Here is a 17,385-nt window from a genome sequence, read left to right as displayed (position 1 = left end):
GGCTGCTGCAGGGCAATGCACAGCCCAGGGGCCATGGCCTGAGGGCACAGGCTCTGCTTAAGCTGGGAAAGGAGCCCAGGGAGGAGCTGCTCAGGGAAGGGGTCTGTGCCACAGGGACAGCAGGGAGGGGCCCACATCCCCCTGCCCAGCACTTGTGGCAGCAGCTCTCTGTCCCTGCCTGCCTGTCCCTGGGTGAGGAGCTGTTCCTGCCAGCAGCCCCTGCCTGTGCCCAGCTCAGCTCCCTGCCAGTGCTGCCAGAGCCATGCCCAGCCCAGTGCCCAGGGGCAGCTCTGCCTGGGCAGGGGCTGCAGAGCAGATCCCAGACCCCTGCGGTGGCTGGGAAGGGGGAGGTGTTCTGGGGGGATGTGCTTCCTGAGAAGGGCCCCTGGAAATGGAGGAGGTGGAGCTGAAGCTGTGAGGAGCCCTGAGCCTGCAGCTGAAGGGCCCTGCCCAGCCCTGCCCTGCCCTGCCATGAGGGGTCAGTCCTTCCACCCACCCCTTCTCCCCCAGCCCCGTGGCAGCTCCTTGGCCGGGCTGAGAGCTGACCCTGGCAGGCAGCAGAGTCCCTGCCCCAGCACACAGAGCCCTGGGGGCAGGACCCTGCTCTGCCCCACAGCCCTGGGCACCCCTGGCTGCACCCCCACCTTCCCACCCCACAGCCAGCCCTGCCACAGGGAACCTTCTTGCCCTGGGCCTCTGATGGGGCAGCAGCAAGTCCTGCTCTGCAGCAGCTTCTCCTGCTGCACCCCAGCAAATCCAGCAGAGCCATCCTGGCAGCTCCTGCCACTGCTGGCATTTGGCAGCTGGGAGAGGCACTTGCAGGAACTCACCTGCACTGCTCTGCAGCCACAGCCTGATCATGGCAAAGGGCTGGGAAGGTTCCTCCCCTGAGCAGCTCTGCCCTGTCCTCCCACCCCAGGATCCCTTGAACCTCCTGCTCACTTCTCCTGCCCTGCTCTGCCATGTGGCCACTTCCCCTGCACTGCAGCAACTGGGAGAGTCCTGCTGAAAGATCCTAGAAGCTGTGGGATGTGGCAGCTTTAGGAGATGCCCTCAGGAAGGGAAGTTGAACTTTCCTGCAGCCAGAGAAATAGTCATTCAAATCCCGTGAAGGTTTCTCCCACAGTGAGAGCTCAGTCCCCTCCCAGCCCAGGCTGCCTCTCATCTCTCTGCCTTCTCTCCTGTGCCCTGGGTGCTGCAGGCAGTGCCCTCAGCCCTGCTGGGCTGTGCAGAGGAGCTGCTCCTGGGCAGAGCTTGCCAGGAGCTCCCTGTGTGCCAGGAGCCCGGCCCAGCTCAGCAGCACAGCAACAGCCCCAGGCAGCACTTCTGCCCTTCAGGGATCCCTCCAAGTGTCCCTGGGGCTCCAGGGGACCCTGCTGGGACACAGCTGAAGGAAATAATGATGTTCCTTCTCTCAGCTGGGCACAGACACTTCTTTCAGCAGGGTCATTTCTCCAAACAGACACTGAGTTAAGTTCAAGATTCCCCTTTTCATGTCCCATCATTAGACAGGAAACCCAGACAGTGCCCAGGAGGGATCTCCTTCAGCTGCACTGAGGGAAGGGACTCAGCTGAGTCAACAGAGGTGTCTCATTGTGGCTCTGCAGACCTGGGGCCAGAAGGACACTCAGCTCCCTCCACAGCCCCCATGGGGTGGGATTCCTCCTGCCCCAGTTCAGGGGGCCCAAAACAGGCACCTGCAGGTGACTCCTGTTGGGGCAGATGACACTGCAGAGATAAGAAATTATCTTAGCCAGAAACCATGGAATTGAAACACAGACAAGGAAAGCTTGTTTACATATACCACCTGATATTTTTATACTATCTTTTAATTAAGCAGACTTGCTGTCTCCACGAAAATCCTTTTACCACCTTGTTTACCCCATCTCCTGTTGTAAATGTGATAAAGAAATATCTGTTTATCTGTTTGAAGAAAAATATCTCCCTGCGCTTCCTGGACCCTCAACCTCAAATGTGAATACAATGTATGTCCCCCCTTCCCTGAACCCTATATATAGCTAGAGTTGTGTCAAACAAAGGATTCAGCTTTGTACCCACAAAGTGGATCGTGCAATTATTTAAACCGTCTTAGACTCCTTGTCCCACCTCCTGTGGGAATGAATGAAGACAAAAGCCAGGAGTGACCCGTTGGGACACAAAGCCCTGGTCACTTCTGAGGGGCCAGAGGTGACCGAGATTCCTGCTGGGAACTGCAGGCTCCAATGGAGCAGTTCCTAGGCACAGGGCAGCAGCTGTGGGATCTTCTTGGAGGCTGCTGGGACATTGCTTTGGCCAACTTCAGTGGCAGAAGGATGTCCCACATGTAGAACAGGGGAACCTGTCACTGTTCCTCCTGTCCAGGGCAGCCCACAGAGGTGCTCAGCTGACCAAATGCAGGGAGGGAGGTCTCTCTCCTGTTCTTTATCAGGGTATTTTCTACACATCCTTAGAGTACAATGGCAGTTGTCTCCTGGACATCCCTTCCTTGCTGAACATAATTCAGGGCAGCTGAACCTGAATTTCATACCCAAAGAGGGGCCTGTAGTGCCAGGGGAGGTGCCAGGGCTCTGCAGCACAAGTGCAGCAGCTGCCATGGACGGCACAGGGCCTGTGCAGGGACCCCGTCCCCATTCCCAGCAGTTGTGGGACAGGCACCACCCAGGGCTCCTCAGACACATTGGGGGCCTTTGGGGCAGGGAGTGAATCCCAGCCCTGCAGGGACATAACGTCTGGCCCTTCTCTATCCAGCTGGTGCTGGGCAGTTCCTGAATACAAAGCACATCCCAGCAGGGTCTCCACTCCTGTGCATTCCCTTTTTGTGTGGTTTAACCCCAGTGAGCAGCCAAGTGCCACAGAACTGCTCACTCAATCCCCTGACCTCCCCCTGCACTGACAGGGGGAGGAGAATCAAGAAAAGGCAAAACCCGTGAGTTGAGATAAGAAAAATGTAATAACTGAAACAAAGTAAAGTATGAAAATAACAGTAAGTGTAGTAACTGTGATAATAACTGTATTGAAAAGGGAGACAGAAGAAAGAGAGAGAGAAATAAAACCCCAGAGGAACAAGTGATGCTCAGCATGATTGCTCACACACACTGCCCAGTGCCCCACACCCCAAGCAGTGATCTGCCCCTCCTGCACAACCCCTCCTCATGTATCCACTGGGAATGATGTTCTGTGGTGTGGAATATCCCTTTGGAATGTCCAGGTTGGCTGTCCTGGCCCTGCTCCCTCCCAGCTTCTTGTGCACCCGGCAGAGCACGGGAAGCTGGAAAGTCCTTGATGAGGGTAAGCACAACCAAACCATCAGTGTGTGATCAACATTGTTCTCTCATGGAATCCAAACCACAGCCCTGCACCAGGTATTAGGAAGAAAATTAACTCTCTGCTTAGGAAGAAAATTAACTCTATCTCAGAATTAATCTCTAGTTAATCTATAGGAAGATTAACTCTATCTCCTAGGAAGAACAGCCAAGACAAGGCTGGTGTCCACCCCTTATTCCACACCATTTACACCAGATCTGATTTACATCAGATCCCACACTTTCCAATACATTCCACCATCACCTTTCCTATCATTTGATATAAACCCACAGATCTCATTGCTTAGTCTATGAAAGTCTGTTGAGTTCATTTAGTCCAGGATTTTAGGCTCCATCTGCCAAAATACTCTTTCAGGGCAGGAAAAATGCTGTCTACTGTTGGATTGTTGCCTGTTGCAGCCAGTTCTTTTTCCATCACCGCTGTGCTTGTCTGGTCTCCTCCAAGCTCATTGTTCATTTCTCTCAGTGATTTTCACTGTAATACCCCCGTCACGGCAAAGAGTGGCCACAGCAGTGAGAATGCAGTGTTAGAGAGTTACCACCGTAATACACCTGAATTCCCTGGCTGTTCTCACCCAAAATCCAGTCCCTTCAAGGCACACGCTGGATTTCCCATCTTTCCCTCCTTCCCCACCAAGGGCATCCGTGTCCTTGAGACACGTGAATCCCACGGGTGCACTTCCCTTTGCCTGAAGCAGGAATAACCCAGACTGTGTTCCCAGCATGTTTTTAATGTGCACTACAGGAACTTTATCCCTTTCCATGGCACGTAAAAACTTGGATTGGACAGGGCCAGCCCGATTGGCACATCCCCCAGTGCTGAGTGACCAGGTGGCCTTTGCTAAATGTGCATCCCAATGTTGGCAGGTCCCAGCACCCACTGCATCATTCCATCTTTCCTGGTGCATGGCAGGTGTGGTGGTTTTAGCACCATCAGGAAATTAAAATTCACATAAGTCACTCCCTTTCCCACGGCCCTTCTGGTGAGGGAGGGACAAAAAATGAGAGACTATGGGTGGAGATAACAATTCACTAAAAGCACAGAGCAATGGAATAAGACACGCACAGTCACAACAGCAATATCAGCAGCAAAAGTATCCAGAAGGAGAAGGTGTTTCACTCCCAAAAGGGGGTCACCACGGGGCACACAGAGAAGATGCTGGGTGCTCCCCAAGCGACGTGTCCGTGCGGTGCCCCCGGACAAAGGCAATGCGGTGGGGGAGCTCCCAAGGGTAACGTGTCCAACCCCTCAGCGACAACAAGGAGAACCCAGGACAAGCCAAGCCCCGGGAGCTGGGTCGTCCCGGCCGTGTGGCACAGCCGCTCCCTGGGCTCAGTCCCGCGCTGGCTCCTCTCTTCTCCTCCCAACCCGAGGGCTGAGGGGGCTGAGGCTGCTCCCCAACTGCCCCGTCCTGCTCAGAGCTTTGGTTCAGCACCACGGCCCGTCGTGGTTTCCCCTTTCAGCACCAAAGGTCCATCGTCCCAATCCGGGGAAAACATGAGGGGGAGCAGTGGGGCAGAGGACGGGGAGCGCAGGAGTGATGCTGACAGTCCCTGCCCTGCAGAGAGCGGGGCAGGATGGAGCAGTTGTGGTGCAGAGCCCCGGCTTTTCCTGCTGGAAGCACAGCCCTAGGGATGGCACGGATGGTACAGGATAAATAACTTGGTGACACCCACAAGGTGCTAAACTGCCCCCTCTGCTCCCTAACCAGGACACTGTGGTGACTGACCATGGCAATGGGAATGTGTGATGGTTGCCATGGTAACCGACCATAGCAATGGGAATGTCTGATGGTTGCCATGGTAACCGGCCATAGCAATGGGAATGTCTGATGGTTGCCATGGTAACCGACCCTAGCAATGGGAATGTCTGATGGTTGCCATGGTAACTGATGGTAGCAATGGGACTGTCTGATGGTTGCCATGGAACTGACCATAGCAGTGGGAAGTGTGATAGTTGCCATGGTAACAACTGTAATGACAGGAATGTCTGATGGTTGCCATGATAACTGACCGTAGCAATGAGACTGTCTGATGGTTGCCATGGTAACCGATTGTGCCGATGGGAAGTACGATGCTTGTCATGATAACTGACCTTAGGAATGGGACTGTCTGATGGTTGCCATGGTAACTGACCGTAGCAATGGGAGTGGATGATGATTTGCCATGGTAACTGACTGTAGCAGTTGGAAGTAGAATAGTTGCCATGGTAACCTACTGTAGCAACGGGAATGTTTGATGGTTGCCATGGTAACAGACTGTAGCAATGGAATGTGTGATGGTTGTCATGGTAACCGACCATAGAAATGGGACTGTCTGATGGTTGCCGTGGTAACTGACCATAGCAATGAGAATGTATGATGGTTTCCATGGTAACTGACTGTAGGAGTGGAATGTATGATGGTTGCCATGGTAACTGACTGTAGCAATGGGACTGTATGATGGTTGCCGTGGTAACTGACAATAGCAATGGGAATGTCTGGTGGTTGCCATGGTAACTGACCATAGCAATGGGAATGTATGATGGTTGCCATGGTAACTGACCATAGCAATGGGAATGTATGATGGTTGCCATGGTAACTGACCATAGCAATGAGAATGTATGCTGGTTGCCATGGTAATTGACCATAGCAGTGGGAAGTATGACAGTTGCTATGGTAACCGACCGTAGTGACGGCAATGTCTTATGGTTTCCGTAGCAATGGAAATGGTGGGAAACCATCACGTATGGTGACCGTAGCAATGGCAATGTGTGATGGTTGCCATGGTAACTGACCGTAGGAGTGGGAGCTATGATAGTTGCCATGGTAAATGACCATAGTGATGGAAATGTGTGACGGTTGTCATGGTAACTTACCGTAGCAATGGGAATGTGTGATGGTTGCCATGGTAACCGACCATAGCAGTGGGAGTGTATGATGGTTGCCATAGTAACTGACATAGCAATGGGACTGTATGATGGTTGCCATGGTAACTGACTGTAGCAACAGCAATGTGTGATGGTTGCCATTGTAACCGACCATAGCAATGAAAATCTCTGCTGTTTGCCATGGCAACTGACTGTAGGAATGGCACTGTATGAGGGGTGCCATGGTAACCAACATAGCACCGGGAATGTATGATGGTTGCCATGGTAACTGTTTGTAGCAATGGAATTTGTGATGGTTGCCATGGTAACCAAACACAGCAATGGGAACGTACGATGGTTGCCATGGTAACTGACCGTGGCAAGGGGGCTCAGTGCCGTTTCCCACGGCTTCCACTTCTGCAAATTGGCTTCATTCCCCTTCTCCTTCAGCAGCCTCAGCCACTCGTCGGGGGGGCCCCACACAGCAGCTTCCCAGCTCCGTGAGGTTCTGCAGCAGCCCAGGGTTCCTTTGGCCCCACAAGGTCCTGCAGTGTCCCCATGGCCCCTCGATTCCGTGAGGCTCCACAGTGTCCCAGGGTCTCCCTGCTTCCATGAGTTTCCCCAGTGCCCCAGGTTTCCTTTGATTCCACGAGACCCAGATGTGAAGCAGTGGCCCCTTCATTCCACGAGGTTTTGCAGTGTCCCGATGGCTCCTTTCTGCCCTCAGGTTCTGCACAGTCTCAGGTTCCTCTGTTTTCAGGAGTTTCTGCAGTGTCCCGATGTCCTAGTTAGGACAGCTGAGACCAGTTCATCACTGGATGGGTGTAACCCAAAACTGTGTATTCTATAGCCTTCCATGCCATTTCCCAGAAACTGTTATCAATAGAGCATTTACACCATCTGCACATAGAGCCTGACTCCTCAGGCTATAAACTAGGCATTAAGAGGCCTGCAAGATAGGAATATGTTCCTGTCCTCACACCCTTTTATGGAATACCCCGCTCTGAGGGAAGGACTGAGCATTCCTGCCTGAACTGGAGAATATATAAACTTGGAGTTTTGGAACCTTTTTTACCACTCGTGGGATCCAGAGGAAGACTGCAGCTCCCCGCTCTCAACCAGCCTGAGACCACCACCCTCAGCTGGACTGCAATCACCACTCTTGACCAGACTGCAACAGCACTCTCACCAACAGGTTTTCCCCTCACCTTTTCCTTTGGACTCAGGGGGCCCAAAGAACACCACTCTGTTCATGCCCCAAGGTGCTGGGTTATATATTTGGGTTTTGTGGGTTAAAACCAATTGTTTGTCTGTATAATTGTACTTACTGTATTATTTTATTAAATTGTTATTCTGACTTATAATCTCTCTTTTGAGTTCATTTCCTATTTATTCTTGCTTTGGTTTTCTCCTTCTTTCATATGCTCTAGTTTTATGGAAGAAATTTGCTTGAACCACGCATCACCACAAAATTCCAACATTTTACCTCAGGGACTATCTGGAGGAATATAAGAGTTGTCACCCTTTTTACCACATCCCCTATCTGGATTTTTGCCCCTCTTGGGCACTGAACTTTTGCCCCCCTTGGGCATTTTCCTTTTGCTTTCCCCCAGTTCCCACATTTACGCACTGATGAGATTCCTCAGTCTTTCCCTGTGGACTCCTTTCCAGATTATGACATTTCCTTACCCTTTCTTCCCCTCTCGCCTGTCTCTGGACAGTCTCAGGAACCCGATGAACTGTCCCATTCTGGCCACAAATGAAGGGAGTTGATCACCAAACTTCAAAGCAGGGGCTTCCCTATCCCTTGCAGCTGCTGGGTTCTCTTGTTCCTCAGCAAACTATACAGATGCTTCAAAATGGGGGTCAAAGTCTGCTTCAAAATGGGGTCAAAGGCTGCATAAACAGTAACTTTCTACTCTACTGCTAAACCAATTAGGACTGTAGCACAAGTTTTGCAAGAACATTCTTATTATTACTTATACCAGGCAGGAAGTTTCCAGCACAGGATGAATTTTCTTTGTTAGTCTCTTCTTTATCTTGTGGTTACTTCACATGTCCTTGGAGGGCTCTACATTCTGGATTCCACGTGTCCAGATTTTAGTTCCCCCAGGATTTCTTCATTGAAGCTTCTCATGGTTAGTTTGGCAAAACTTAAAGTTTCAGTGGTCTAATGATCAACTCTGACAGTAACTGTCTGTGAAAACAAGCTTGGCACCAAGCTGACTGAAGTGGGAAATTTCTTGAACGAGGTGTTTGTTCCCTCTTGAGCCTCCTTTTGCTACGAGGGGATTTCTCTGATGGTTCCCTGTTGGCTTCCATTATCCCAGGAGCTGGCTCACCTCTGTGAGACATCAGCTGTGCTCCAGTGTGGCTGTTCCATCTCAGAGTCACCTCAGAGGGGCCCTCACGGGTACCTTGTCCCTCTAAGTTTTTCATGTTATCCCACAGATTTCCCGGAACAAGCCTGATCTTGTGCCCCTCCCCCATCATGTCCAGTTTAGAGCCCTGGGACACTGTGGAACCTCATGGAACCAAGGGGCCACTGTGACACCACAGGGCTTCATGGAACCCAAGGGACCCTGGGACACTGTGGGGGCTCATGGAACCCAAGGGACCCTGTGGCACTGTGGGGGCTCATGGAACCCAAGGGACCCTGGGACACTGTGGGGGCTCATGGAACCAAAGGGACCCTGGGACACTGTGGGGGCTCATGGAACCAAAGGGACCCTGGGACACTGTCAGGAGCCTCATGGTGCCCAGGGCTGAGGAATCCCGTGGGTGCAGGTGGCTCAGGGAGCAGCTGCAGTTGGAGCTGTGGGATGAGCTCTGGGTGAGGGGCCTCAGACCAAAGGCCGTGAGCTGCTGACCCTGGAGCAGCCAAGGGAGAGGACACTTGGAGACAGGGCAGGAACCCAGGACTCAGCAGGAAGAGCAGTTTGTGTGCTTGGAGTGTGAGGGGATAAAAAGTCATAGAGGTTTTTGTTGGGGGTCCCTCCTTGAGGCACCAGCTCGGGCTGTTTCTGTGTTTCTTCACAAGAAATAAATTGTTTTATTGTTTCTAAGACATGAGACTCTGCCATGGGAAACCTGGGGTGGAAGCAGTGAGGAAACCTGGTCTGACTGTGAGAGTGGGGGTTGTGGGGAGTCACAGGGGACCCGTCGGGTCACTGGAGCTGCTGCTGCTGGGAAGGGGCCTGAGTGTCAGCAGTGCCAGTCTGGGCTGGTGGGAGAGTGACTGCCAGGGAGTCCTGGGAATGGTGAGCCTGGGAAGTTCCCTTAAGAGTGTGAGGGGGAATCTCGTGTGCAGAGACCCCCAGGAGCCCCCTGAGCCGCTCTGCTCATGGCAAGGATGCAGAGAAGGCAGAGTTACTGAACACCTTTGCACTGACAAGACCAGCCCTCAGGGATCTCTGGCCCGGGAGACCAGGCTATAGGAATGTTGGAAGGAAGATCTTGCCTTGCTAAGGAAGATTGGGTCAGAGAACACCTCCAAAAACTCTACCCCCACAAGTGCATGGGACACTTGATGACCTCCTGTCACCAAGGGGACCCTGTGACACTGTGGGACCTCGTGGTTATCAGACTCCCAAATATTGTGTGCAACTACAGTTTCACAGAACTTCCCAAAGTACTGTGAAAAACTGTAGAGCCTGAGCGTGTTGATCCAAACTATTCCCATCTCACCTGAAGATGTCCCTGCTAACAGAGGTCCTGTGTGTTCCCTCTGCTCTCTGGGCACTTGCATCCTTTGAGAGCTGCCCATCACTGCGGTAGCCAAGAGCACAGGGACAGGGTGGGGGATCCCCTGGAGGGGGAGCAGAGACATCTTTCCTAGATCACCTTGCTCAGAGCCCCATCCAACCTGGCCTTGAATGTTTGCAGGGATGGGGCATCCATCACCTCCCTGCAAATGTATTCCTGTGATTTATTCTCATCATCAGATATTTCTACCCTCTCTCTAGTCTGAACTTACCCTTTTTTAGTTTAACCATCAAAGCCCCTGTCCTACTGTGACAGGCCCTACTGAACCCTTTGCCCACATGTCTCTAAAAAGTTGCCTTGAAGTACTGGAAGGCCCCAAGGAGGTCTCCCCACAGCCTTTTCTTCTGCAGGCTGAAGAGCCTCCACTCTCTCAGCCTGTCTCCATGAGAGAGGTGCTGCAGCCCTGGGATGCCCTTGGTGGCCTCCTCTGGAAGTGCCCCAAGAGGTGCGTGCCTTTGCTGTGCTGAGGAGCCCATGGAGCTGCAGGAGGTGCCAGGGCTGGCAGGGGAATCCCCCCAAGCCATTGCCATTGCGGGCGGGTGCGTTGCAGACAGCCAGAGGAGCCCAGAGCTGGAGGCAGCACTGCAGGAGGGGTCTCAGCTGAGCGGAGCAGAGGGGCAGAACCCCCCTACCCTGCTGCCCACGCTGTGGCATGAACCCAGGACACGGGGGGTTGTGGGCTGTGAGCTCCCATTGCTGGCTCCCATCCTGCTTTTCATCCCCCACTATCCCCATGGCCTTGGATGCAGGGCTGCTCTCCATCCCTTCAGCCCCGAGCCTGGCCCTTGAGATCTGGGGGCATTTGACACCCGCTGGCTCCTTTGATCCCCTTTCCCATCCCTCCCAGAGCACAGGTGTAACAGGGAAGGGACTAAACCAAAGGGAAAAACACAGGTTCGCGAGATTCTGGAACATGAATAAACCAAACATCGTTGCTAGTTGGCAAAAATAATAGCTATTTATTAGGAAAAGGTGGCAAACAAGGAAAAGGGAGAAAACAAAACAGGCGCCTGAGAGAAAAGGATTGGAGCGGAGGAAGAAGTGCATAGAAGACCCTAGGAAGAAGGCTTCCCCCCCCATACTCACCCAGGTGTCACCTGTAAACAAGTCTTACCCACTCTAACCTATAATGAAGTCCCTCTGCAGCAGCTGCGGGTTCATGGGGGGTGGCAGGCTCCCACTTCAGCAGGCGTCCCCACTGAAAACAACTTGGTCCATCGTGAAGAGCCAGCCCCCCAAGAAGCGTCTCTGCTTTTATAAAGTTTTTTGAGAGCACCTGCCCCGGAGAGGTGTGGCCAGCACCGCCCCTCAGGGCTCTGAACCCCACCCCTTCTGTTATGTAAGTGCACCCCTCCTGCGCCTGCGTGAGCACCTTGGAAAGTCCCCCACGCAGGTGCAGTGATTTGGGAGGGGTCTTCCCAATTGAGTCTGGGGGATGGCCTTCAGCACCATCATCATCACTTTGTCCTCCAACTGCCCCTGATGAGCAATTGACCAATCACAACGGACCAATTAAAACAGTTTACACAGAAGCTCTCCCTCCAAGGCCAAGTTCACTGCTTTATCAGAAGACTTCGCAGGAGAAAATATAAACTAACTGCAGGTGGCTAGGGCCAAACACAGGCCAAAAAATAACATCCCAACTTTGTCCGGGTACAACAGGGAAGGACTGAGGGGCCTTGACTGATTGTCCCTGATCCTCCCCTGCCTCGACACCAAGCTGTGCTCCTTGGGGACGGTGCTTGGACAGCCCCAGTCAGACCCTGTTTCCCGCTGTGCCCCCAAACCACCGGGTGCCCCAGGGGACGTGGGAACACACATGGACACAGGAAGGCACCCGTGGAGGTGGGAACACACCCACCCAGACAGACACAGAGCATTTGTTTTGCTGCAGGGGTTTATTGATTCTTGCAGGGAAATTGCCAGGGCACCCAGGGGATCAGGGGGGTCCTCCAGGGATGATCATCTCCTCATGCCGCTGGAGGGGGCCAGGACACGGGTGTCACCACCACTTCCAGTCCTGAAAGACAGAGCCCCAAACGTCACCCCCGGTGTCCACAGGGACATGGCAGGGGCCTTGTCCCCACCCCGTGTGTCTGCAGGGAGCTGGGGCAGGAGAAGGGAATTGGATGCTGAGATCCATGTGGTCCCCAGAGCCCCTGAGCCCGGGATGCTCTGACACCTCCCCGAGCCCCTCCCTGCCCTCCCGGTGAGCCTGGGGGTCTGCAGAGCCCCCAGTGCAAGGCAAGGCTTGGGGGCAGCTCTGTCCAGCTGCCCCGGGACACGGAGCAGGGACAGCCCCCTGCGTGTCCCTCTGCTGTGCCCAAGCTCTGCCCACTGCAGAGGGCTCAGGGACCCCCCAGGGCCCTGCCAGGCTCCTTTGGGGGGCTGAGGAGCCTCCCATATTTCTCACCTGGACATGCAGAGAGGCAGCCGAGCGTCACTGGCGCATCAGCTCCACCTGGTCAGCCACGGGGGGCTGGGGACAAAGGCAGGGTTAGAGACACACTGGGGTGACCTGGGACACACTGGGCTGGACTGGGACACACTGGGCTTTACGGGGACACACTGGGATACTGGGGCACACTAGGGTGGACTGGGACACACTGGGATGCCAGGGAGGGTCGTGGCCATGAGAGGGGAGGGTCTGGGCCCAGCAGAACTCGGGGTACCCACCTCAGACCTCTTCACTCGATGGACATCCATGCCTCCCTGGAGAGAGAGTGTGAGGTGTCACTGGTCACTGGGGTGTCCCCAGGCCCAGGAGGGATGGGGGGACTACATTTCCCCCATTTCCCACACTGGGGACATCCCAACTCCAGGACTTACCCCGACACATCCACCTCCTCCTTGTCCCGAGATTGGCTGGGGAAGGAGAGCAAAGGTTGAAGTAGGATTGCCCCTGTGGGGCTGGGGGGGGGGGACACGGGTGTCCCCAGACCCCCCAGCCCATGGTTGGCCCCTGGTCTGAGGGGGAAAATCCCTCCTGCTCCCCCAGCCCCACTGTACCCAGTTTCCCCTGGGATCCCTGTTCCTGCAGGGCCCAGGGTGGGGATGGAGACAAGGAGAGCCAGGGGAATTCAGGGCCTGCAGGAGGGTGGGGGGAGGAGGAGGGGACCCAAAGAGGGTGAACTGGGGGGAATTGGGGATCCCACATGATGGGCATTGGGGTGTGGAAGGGATGGGACTGTGGGGGATGCGGGTGAGGAGGAAGGGATTGCAGTGGAGGGGACCCAGGGAATGAAGCAGGGCAGGGGTGGGGGCAGGAGAAATGGGGAAGGGGAGAAAACTGGAAGGGACTGGGAGAGTCTTTGGGACTGAGGGGTCAAGGAAGGGGATTTCTGGACACGAGTGTCATGGGCAATGGGAAAGGGGAAGGATTAGAGGAGAAAGAAGGGAAGAAATGGTGTGGGAATGATGGCCTGTGTGTGTGTGGTGGGGTGGACTGGGGTGTGTGGGAATAGAGTGGGGGCCCTGAGGAAGGGCCTCCCCGGTGCACACTGGGGTGGACTGGGGAGAACTGGGATGGCCTGGAGGGTGGTGGCCACCAGAGGGGAGGGTCTGGGCCCAGCACAAGCCCTGGTACCCACCGGGCCGCCGATGATGCCGGCCTGTAGAGAGACAAGGAGACATCACTGGTCACTGGGGTGTCCCCAGTGCCAGGAAGGGATGGGGGGCCCAAAGTGCCCCCCACTTCCCCCACTGGGTGCCCCCCAACTCCCAGACTTACCTCCCCACATTGGACACCGCCGGCCTGAACGGGCTGCAGGAGGAGAGCAAAGGCTTGGTTGGGGTTGGCCTTGTGGGGCTGGGGGGGACACGGGTGTCCCCACCCCCTCCAGCCCCGGCTGCCCCCCGGGCTGAGCGGGGCTCTTTGGGATTGCGGCTCCCAGGCAAGTTGGGGACACCAGTGCAGGGGGAAAGGCAAGGCATTGAGGGCAAAGCCTGGAGGAAAGGCCCTGGGAATGAGCCATGGCAGGGCATTTCCCAGTTGGTGCCAGTTCAGCCTGGCCAGGCCTTGTCCCACTTGAGCCCAGGGTGGAGCTTGGGCCTGTTTGTCCTCCTGGGACTCCAGTGGGGCTTGGCCCAGTTCCACCCAGTTTGGGTTGGGCCTTTGCCTTGTCTGGGAAAGAGAGGAGATGGTGGGGAGATGCCCCAGGGGACCAAGAGGATGGGATGGGGAGGCCCAAAAAGGTGGAATTTGGGGTCAGAAAGAGCAGGAAGCATTGGGACTGTGCCAGGATGGAGCCGGGTGCAAGCATCCCGTGAGGAAGCGGAGCTGCAGCAGCAGGAGCTGAATTGTGGGAAGGGGAAGGAGAGAGGGAATTGTGGGCGGAAGAAAGTGGCCTGGCCGGGGCTGGGGGTGCTGGGGAGTGCTGGGGGAGCCCCTGGATTGGGAAGGGGCCCATCCCCGAGCCCATGGCCGTGGCATGGGGGCCTCACCTTGGCATCTGCCGGGGGGCTCAGCAGGATGGTGAAGAGCAGGGCCACGCTGAGCACAGCGACCTTCATCTTCCTCTGGGCCTGGGCAGCGCTGACTGAGGCTGCACAAGGGCAGGAGCACATTTATCCCTGCCGGGACTCCTCCCTGCCCCCTCCCCGAGAGCCCCCGGGGCAAAGCCCGGCTGGGCACAGCCCCCAGCCCTGGCCACAAGCCCAGCCCTGGCACAGAGTCCATCCCGCCTGCGGCACCCATCCAGCCACCTTCCCCGGCATCCCTCCAGCTTCCTGCACGGGGCAGCTGCCCCTGGAAGGCCCAGGCCCCTGGGGGTGCCATGGGGGTGGGCAGGGAGCTGAAAGCAGCTGCATACCCTGTGGGGACAATACCACACAACACAATCCATCCTCCAACAGCCCCCAAAGCCTGATCCACCCATGTCCTCCTGCCCATCCCTTCCAGAGCTTTCCCTCTGGGACACCCCAGAGCTCAGCCCAGCCCCAAACCCGGCACGTCTGAGCACAATTCTCCCTGTTCCCACTCCAGCTCTTGGACTGAACCTGGGGCTGGCACTGCCCCCCTTCTTGGGGCACCAGGACCCCGGGATCAGGGAAACAGGGAGCTGGGAGATAAAGGGGCTGACGGGCAATGGGCTCAGCCGGGTGACTGGGATCTCCAGTGTGGGCAGGCACTGGGGAGCACTGGGCAATGCTGGCCCTGGCACACAAGGGCTGGGCCCAGGGAAGTGCTGGGGTGGTGGCAGTGCCCGGCTCCAGCCCATTTGCGGGCACTGCAGCCCCCAAGTGGTGCAGGCCCAGCCACGGCCTCCCCGAGCAGAGCCCAGAGGGGCAGATGCCCTTTGCTGGCCCTGCCCCTGTCCCAGCTGGGCACACCGTGTCCTCCCGCATCAGCCGGGCCCCGCTCTGCTGAGCTGGCCCAGGCAGGGGGGGCCAGGCACTGGCAGCCCAGCAGGGCTCTGGCTCCACACTGGGCTGGCCCTGGCACACAGCTGCCCCAGTGCCCCTGTCCCCAGGGATGGCCCTGCCCTGCCCTGGGCCCAGCGCTGGCCCTCAGCAGGATGGCACCTTCCCGCCCCACTCTCCCTCCCTCCCCACCCACCTCACAGGCCCCTCTGGGCTGGGACCCCCGTGGGCACAGATCAAGGACAGGCACTGAGCGGGGGCTCCCGGCACCTGCCACAGCCTCAATTCTCCACTCACCTTTGGCCACATTTCCACAACACCTTCCATCCTTACGGGCCCCTGACCACACACAAGAGACCATTGTGGGGCAGCTGGGAAAACATCTCAGCTCAATGACTTGACTGTTTGCCTTGCATTTTCCCCAGGAGCCAGCAGTGACCTGGAAGATTTTCCTTTTGCCCTTTTCTGCTTCGTGCCTCGTTTGTTGGATAATTGAGGAACGTTGACTGAGGAGGGGCCCAGGGGAGGTGAAGCTGCTCAAGAAGGAGACATTTACAGCCCCTCAGCACCAATGATCCCACTCTGGACCATCCAAATTGTGACATCAGCAGCTCACTGGTAGAGGGAAATGTCCCCAGTTTGGTGTTTGAGAGAGAGATGGATGGGAGACGTGAGCAGGGTGCCTGAGGTGCAGCTGATCCCCCCTGGACTGTCTCCTTCCTTCCCCCTGAGCAGGGCTGGGAGCACCTGGGGAAATTCCTCTCGTTCCCGCAGTCCCTCCTGTGGGACATCACATCCTCCTCTTTGACATCACATCCTCCTCTGTGACATCACATCCATCATATAACATCACATCCTCCTCTATGACATCACATCCAGCTTATGACATCACATCCATCTTATGACGTCACATCTCTCCTGTGACATCACATCCCGCCTTTGATATCACACCTTCTCTATGATGTCGCATCCGTCATATCACATCACATCCTTCCAGTGAGATCACATCCTCCTCGTGACATCACATCCATCGTATGACATCACATCTCTCCTCTGACATCATATCCTTCCCCGTGACATCACATCCTCCTCTGTGACATCACATCCTTCTTCTGTGACATCACATCCATCATATGACATCACATCCTCCTCTGTGACATCACAGCTTTTCTATGACGTCCCATCAATCGTATGACATCACATCTCACCTGTGACATCAACATCCTTCCTCTGTGTCATCAAATCCTTCTCTGTGACATCACATCCTTCTTGTGACATCACATCCTTCCTTTGTTACATCACAGCTCCTCTAGGATGTTGCATCCATCATATGACATTATATCTATCCTTTGACAACACATCCTTCCTGTGAGAACACATCCTCTGCATGACATCTCATCCTTCCTTTGTGACATCACATCCTCCCCGTGACATCACATCCTTCCTATGACATCACATCCATCATATGACATCGCGTCCTCCTCTGTGACATCACATCCATCATAGGACACATCCTTCCTGGGACATCACATCCTCCATGTGATATCACAGCTCCTCTATGTCGTCGCATCCATCATATGACATCATATCTCTCCTGAGACATCACATCCTTCCGCCACTGTGACATCACATCGTTCCTGTGACATCACACCCTTCTGTGTAACATCGCATCCTCCTCTGGGACATCACTTTCTCTGTCTGTGACATCACACCCATCATATGACATCACATACATCTCTCTGGTGACATCACATCCTCCTCTGCATGACATCACATCCTTTCTAAGACATCACATCCATCAGATGGCATCACATCCTTCCTGTGATATCTCATCCTTCTTCTGTGACATCACATTCTTCCTGTAACATCACATCATTCTTCTGTGGAATCACATTATTCCTGTGACATCACATCCTCCTCTGTGCCATCAAATCTCTACTATGACATCACATCTCCCCTGTGATATCACATCCATCATATGACATCACATCTCACCTATGACATCACATCGCACCTATGACATCATATCTCTCCAGTGACATCGCATCCACATTATGACATCACATCCTCTTCTGTGACATCACATCC

The 17,385-nt window shown here is 55.1% G+C and overlaps 1 long non-coding RNA gene across 1 annotated transcript; it reads right to left on the bottom strand.

Moving 5' to 3' along the window:
- Positions 1 to 11,817: 11,817 nt before the first annotated feature.
- LOC135405201 (uncharacterized) lies at positions 11,818 to 12,846 on the bottom strand. Its single transcript, XR_010425792.1, has 3 exons — positions 12,766 to 12,846; positions 12,350 to 12,648; positions 11,818 to 11,956 (listed from the first exon to the last, which is right to left on the bottom strand). It is a non-coding gene; the product is annotated as an uncharacterized LOC135405201 (long non-coding RNA).
- Positions 12,847 to 17,385: the final 4,539 nt, after the last annotated feature.

This window comes from Pseudopipra pipra, chromosome W, assembly GCF_036250125.1.
Source record: "Pseudopipra pipra isolate bDixPip1 chromosome W, bDixPip1.hap1, whole genome shotgun sequence".
Classification (NCBI taxonomy): domain Eukaryota; kingdom Metazoa; phylum Chordata; class Aves; order Passeriformes; family Pipridae; genus Pseudopipra; species Pseudopipra pipra.
The sequence above is the reverse complement of the archived record's forward strand: the minus strand, read 5'-3'. Positions and strand labels throughout refer to the sequence as shown.